Source organism: Populus euphratica, unplaced genomic scaffold (genome assembly GCF_000495115.2).
Source record: "Populus euphratica unplaced genomic scaffold, PopEup_1.0 scaffold234.1, whole genome shotgun sequence".
Taxonomy (NCBI): Eukaryota; Viridiplantae; Streptophyta; class Magnoliopsida; order Malpighiales; family Salicaceae; genus Populus; species Populus euphratica.
The window spans coordinates 716,221-723,537 of NW_011499928.1; positions in this window are offsets into that span (position 1 = coordinate 716,221).

Here is a 7,317-nt window from a genome sequence, read left to right on the forward strand (position 1 = left end):
AATACATGAAAGAAAGAAAAAACTTATGTTTTGAGGTTCTTTTACAACCTAGACTTGAAATGATAAAAGCTAGGGTTTTCAAATGTAATTTTTTTTTTTTAATGATGCATGTCTCCTTGATTATGAATGAAAATATTATGAGATATTGGATGATGCACAAATGAATAATATATAACTTGTGATCTTTTTATTCTTAGATTTAAATTGTTGTCTTGAGTTTTTATGTTTGTTATAGTTATTCTTGTTTTCATGATCATGCTAAAAAAATATATTCCAAACTTCATGCATTTTGACCAAAGAGAGAAATGTATTTTGCATTTAATTAGTATTCATGCAAGTTTTGTAATTAACATGTTATTTTCATGTTCTCATTTCTAAAAGGAAAAAAGAAATTTTTATTTCATTGTATGTTATTATATTGGGTTTTATAACTAGTTTACAAAACTCATTAAGATTTAACTTATATTAAAAAGGTCTTTATAGGTTGACATTCCAAAAATCTTTCAAAAACCCAAGTTTAGCCTAATTTATTTTTAGGATAGTCTTATTTGTTGGCAAATATATCTTTTATTTTATTGACAAAATCCTCTATTTTAGGGACTAACATCAACATTCTTATTTTAATGAAATCTACTATTCCTAGGGATTAATGTAATTTTTTATTTATAAAATTTCCTTTTTGATGAAATGTTTTATTTTCAAGGATTAACATTAATTTTTTTTAATACCTAAATCAATGAAATCTTTTATTTTCATGGATTAATGTCAAAATCTCTCACTTAATTCAGAAATCAATGAAGTTTTTTATTTTTAGAGATTAAAGTAAAAAATTAATGAAAATTCTTATTTCAATGAAATATCTTATTTTTAGGGATTAATGTCAAACATTTCTTTAAAATTTCTATTTGGATGAAATCTCCTATTTTAGAGATTAATATCAAATGTTTTGACGAGTCTTTTATTTTTAGGGATTGATATTAATTTTTAAAATAAATCAGGAAGGAGCTAAAAAATAGGAATACTTAATTAGTAGCGGACATAGAATAAATTTAGAAAAATACATAGTAGAAGTAATCTTTCATTTGAAAAGATTCACTGAGGGTATTGTCAGCCTTTGCTAAAATATAACTAATCTAATATCTAAATCTCTAAAATCAATATTTATTTTAAGACTCTTAGTTTCTTTTAATTACTAGCTGGCGACTCCATTAATTTATTTTTCCACTTTAAATTTCATCGAGAGTCCTGTGCATTCATCATGGTGTGTGTGTGTGTATTCAAGACTTGTATTTAAAAACCTCTACTTTCACCTTCAAGATTTTTTAGTGAGATTATTAACTTTGAGTTAATAAAAAATTTAATTTTTAGAGTGATATTTGAACTTTTTTTTTTTATTTGGGCATGTCTATTCTTATTTTACTATTTGCGTTGAACTTGTTTGTCAACTATATCTATTTTTTTTTAATCCCGATCTTATATTGCGGGTGGCAAGTTAGTCAAATTAACTTAAGTTGTTCTGTCTTTTTTTTGTTTGATGTTACTTAAAAAAAAACTAATTTTTTTATTTTATTATTTGACATTAGGATATTGAGCCTTGAGCTTTGTGGTTTTTTACTTTCTTGCTATAAGTTATCTCAATCTTATATCACAAATCATGTATTAGTTAAATTAACCCGAGTTGACTCATATTATTATCACTTAAATATCCTTTTTTTTTTTTATGTTATGAAGAATTTAACACAATTTACAGCATAACAAGAACCACCTATCTCATTAAAACTAAGGTAACACATTCTTTATACTAGGGAGCTAGTCGTAGCCATCATTTATTCTTAACTCTCCATGTGTGTTATAGCTTTTCATCAATTTAGTCCTTATATTTTTTTCTTTGTAAATTGACATAATAATTATATTATAAGAATACTAAAAGATGTGGGATTTTTAACAATCCATAGTGTCTGTAGTTTTTTTTTTTTTGAATTTTGTTCCCCATCCTTTGTTTTTTTTTAATTCCATTCTTATGTGCCCAAACTGATGGCTAATTTATAAACAATTATTAAGGAGGGAAAAAATTAAAATAAAGAGGATAGAAGTGTAAGCAAGAAGAAATTGGGTGGCAGTTATATAAGGGGATAAAAAAAATGCACTTTCATCCTTTTACTTTTTAAATGATAATTTTTTTATCCTTTAATATTTTTTAAATATAACCAGAGTAAAAAAAAAAACATTTTCTTTTTTTTTTTGTATTTTTATGAGATAGGAAAGAGAAGATCATTGAATTCTAATAATAGAGAGAGAAAATATCGGTTGACAATAATCTCAACCATCAAAATATTCTATCTTAATTTCTATAGAATCCATTTTAATTCTTTAGCATTCCAATTTTATGAAAACATAGATTTACATCAGAAAGTTTTTGGGTTTTGAGTTGATTTTGTTTTTGTTAACTTGAACTATTTTTCAAGTTATTTAAAGGTAAAAATAAGTTTATTTAGATATCTAGAGTGTTTTTTTTTTTAATTTTCTTGGATCAAAAAATAATTAAAAATATATTTGTTAGGTGTTAAATACCTTTGCTAGACTTTTTAGCAACCACTGGTCACCAAAATTTAAGTATGACAGCTGACACATCACCTACTATGTTTTACAAAAAATCAAATTAGGGGCACCATAAAAAAATACTTTACAAGCTTCTTTTTATGCCAAGGCATGCGTGAATAGGATTTTTTTCCCCTTTGTTTTATTTTGTTTTTGTTTTTTTGATTGATCTTTCTCTCAAATTTGATCCTTCACAATTCCCTCCTTTTTAATTTCTTTTCATTTTTTCCTTTCCTTTTCCCTTCTTTTTCTAGATTGTTTTCCAATTTGATCCTTTATAATTGGCCTTTTTTTTCCTTCTTTTATTTATTTTTATTTTTATTTTTAGTTTTTTGGATTGATTTTTTCCCAATTTAATCATTCATAATTGGTTTTTTTCTGTTTTATTTTGGTTTTTTGGTTTGATTTTTCCCCAATTTATCCTTCACAATTATACTTTATTGATTCTTCTTGCTTAATGTTTTTCAATTTTATGTTTTAATATCTTGTTTATATTTTATTGGAAAATATAATGTATTTTGATTTAATATTTATAAATTTATTGCAATTTCAAATAAATACCTTGATATTTAGTTAGTTCTTGATTTTATGAGCTCATACTTTTTTTTATCATATAACTCATTACAAATTATAAAAAAAATATTAAACCGAGTCTATAATTTGAGTTATGAGTTTAAATAATTAATTTTGATCGGTTATAGATTGAGGTTTATAATTTATATTGGTTATACAAATAATTCTAATTTTATTAAATTAAATATATACATAAATGGATAGACGTTCATAATTTATATTAGTTGCACAAATAATTCTAATTTTATTGAATTAAATATATACATAAAATTTTTAATTTTTAATTATTTTTTATGTTAAAAAAAATCCAATTCTCAGCAAAAACACTTATAAAATACCTAGTAATAATATCAATAATATCAGCAAAAACACTTATGTTGCACATTGGAGATCTAATGAAGTTAAGGACTGAGGAGCAAGATGTTCTACGTATCATATTTTGAATTCCTTCACTACTTGAAAATTATGAAATATCCACAGGAATAATGTTAGAAAAAATTTTGTTTTTACATTATATTGATATTTATTGACAGAAAATAATATCATTATTTTTGTTGATAATTACCTATAAAAATAGTTTAGTGTGTGATTACTAAAAAAATTATCAAAGGAATTCAAAGAATAATAAAATAATTGTGCATTTATTTCCTTGTTAATTATATCAGTAAATATAATGTGTTAATATTTTCAATCAACTTATCAAAGATAATTGACTATCACTAATTTTTGTTGATAAATTTATTGATAATATTAAAATTATAACCAATAGCACGACCTCCTTCTCGCCCTTCTATATTTCTTTTTCTTCTTCCTTTTTCTTTCTCCAAAAAACAACACTCAATTTGTCTAATGAAGTTATCTCGTCCACGAACACATTGGAGATCTAATGAAGTTAGGGACTGAGGAGCAAGATGTTCTACGTATCAAATTTTGAATTCCTTCACTACTTGAAAATTGTGAAATATTCACAGAAATAATATTAATTTTTTTTTATTTGTATATTATACTGATATTTACAGATGAAAAATAATGTCACTAATTTTTGTTGATAAATTTATTGGTAATATTAAAATTATAACCAATAGCATGACCTCCTTCTCGCCCTTCTATATTTCTTTTTCTTCTTCCTTTTTCTTTCTCCAAAAAACAACACTCAATTTGTCATTATCCCTGTCCTGAATCAATTTCTTTGAAAGATTTGCCACATCAAATAAGCAAACTTACTTATTTTTTATTGTAATCCTTTTTATGTTATTTTTTTTTATCATTTTTATGTAATATATGTAGTTTGTTTGTGTGTTTACTTATTTATAGCTTTTTTTCTAGAAAAATTTATTGTATAAATGTATGATTTGTACATATTAGGATTTGTTTAAAATTATAAAAAAAAGTGTATATGCTTGTTATTTAAAGAAATTAAGTCTGATTTGTTTCTTAAATGTGTTATAATGAAAGAAATAATGAGTTATTTAATGGGTATATTTCATATTTTATCAATTTTATAGTTAAATTGATAATTTTACTAAATTTGGAGAAATTTAAATTTTTGGTGAAAATTGATAATGATTAAAGGGTACTATTAAAATATATTGAATAAATTTGAATTAAAAAACTGATAACTAATTAGTTGGGTACTGATAATTTATTTAGTTCTCATTATTAATTAATACATGTTGTCATCAATATTCTATATATGTTTGATATAAGTCATTGATAATCATTCTTAGATGTATTAGGTTTTACTCGAAGGGTTGCACATGATGGATTATTGCAATGAGTTTGAGGGTTTTATTAATTATACACTATCTAATCTAAAAAATATTAGTAGAGGCGGCATTAGATGTCCATGTAAGATATGCAGAAATAAAAGGTTTCTCAATCCAGATTATCTTCTACAAAAAGGGTCATGAAAAAAATACTTGTATTGGTTTGTACATGGAGAATCTTATGTTCCTTACAAGATCATGGTAGAAAAGATAATTAGCTTAATTTCTATTCCTAGTAACATGCATGAAGTTATAGATAATAATAATAATCTTTATAGGAGTATGATGATGAATGCAATGAGAATGAATTAAGGTTATGTAGGTCAATGTTCAATTATGGATGAAAAACCAAATATAAAAGCAACTAAGTTTTTTGAACTTTTAAAAGATTTCGACAAGCCATTATTGGATGGGTAAACAAATCACAGTAAATTATTGGTCATTGCATATGTGTTCATCATCAAGTCAGATCATGTGCTTAGTGACGATGATTATGATAGAATTATCTAATAAGTAAGGGACATTTTACATAAAGGGAATATGATGAAAGATAACTTTTATGCTACTAAATATATGATGAAATCTTTTGGCATAGGATACTAAAAAATTGATACGTGTCTAAACTTCTGTATATTGTACTGCTATGAAAATGCAAAATGCAAATTTTACCTATTGCAGAAATTGTCAGATCATGTGCTTTGTAAGGATGATTATAACATAATTATCGAATAAGTAAGGAACATTTTACATAAAAGGAATAAGATGAAAAAGAACTTTTATACTACTAATACATGATGAAACCTTTTGGCTTAAAATACTAGAAAATTAACATGTATCCAAACTTTTGTATATTGTACTGCCATGAAAATGCAAATTTTACTTAGTGCAAAAATTGTGAGCATGCTCGGTATAAACCCAAGACTAAAAGGGGAAGGAATCTTATCGCACATAGAAAACTAAGATACTTCTCAATAACTCATAGGATGTAAAAGTTGTTCATATCTCCAAAAACTATTGAGTATATAACATAATATCATTTATATGATACAATAAATTGAGTCATAGTCCAGCTTTCTAATGGTGAAGCTGGGAAGCATTTTAATAGGGTGCATTCTCAGTTTTCAATAGTACTACGAAACATACATCGTAGGTTATGTATAGATAGATTCCAACCATTTGGATCATCTGTTGCTCTTTATTTTTGTTGGTTGGTGATATTTATTGTTTACAACTTAAAACCGTATATGTGTATAAAGCTGAAGTTAATGTTTGTATCTATGATCATACCCGGTCCTAATAGTTTAGGAATGAATTTAGATTTTTTTTTTTTTAACTTATTGATTAATGAGTTGAATCAGTTACAGTCATTCAAGATTTTAATATATGATGTCTCAAAGAAACAATTCCATAGACAATAGATGACTTGTCATGTATGTATTTTTTTCTTTAAAAAAAAAATAAAGACACCGACCCACAAGCCTCTCTTAAGCCCATATGAGTTTTTGTAATAGGTCCATGACTTTTTTTTTGGTTATTTGAGTTTTTTTGCTTCTTTTTTATTTTTTATGTAATGAATTTTTTTATTCAGTTTCATCATTTAATATAATTTTTTAAATTCTTTTGGGTTTTCCCCCCCTTTTTTTTTTATCTTATCTTATCTTTTCTTTCATCATTTAATATGAGATTTTATTTAGTATTGAGTTGATAATAAATGGTATTCCATATTTTTTATCATACAATAAAAGCTTTTTTGCCCCTTTTTTTCTTGCTTTTTTGTTTTTTGTTTTAATTTATTTCATTTCCATCATTTAATATAGGTTTAATTTTATTTCCTTCATGTTTCTTGGTCCCTTTTTTATCCTTTTTTTTTTCAATTCTATCCTTGAATATGATATTTTTATTTAATTTTTCCCTTTAATATTGAGTTGATGATAAATCAAATCTTGTATTTTTTTTCATAATTTAATAAAAAATTTGCTCTTTTTTTTATCTTTTCATTTTTTTTAAAAAAATTCTATCTTCTAGTATGACTTTTTTAATTCCTTTGGGTTTTTGGAGCCCTTTTTTGTTATTTTTTTAATTTCATTATTTAATAGAATGTTTTTTAAATTCTTGAGAAATGTGATGTTCCAATGAATCCTCGAATCAAATAGAGTTTTTGTTGACATCTTCGATGCTTCAATGCAAGAGAATTGAGAATCTTCCGTACCAAAAAACTTGTTTTTAAATTTTTCAAATTTATAATTAGTTGGAAAAACATATTTTTAATGTTTTCCATAGTTTTTGGTTTACAATGTTTTTTACTGTTTTCTAAATAAATGAAAGGCATGAACAATAATTTTTATTTTATTTTATATATAAACAATTTTTAACAATGTAA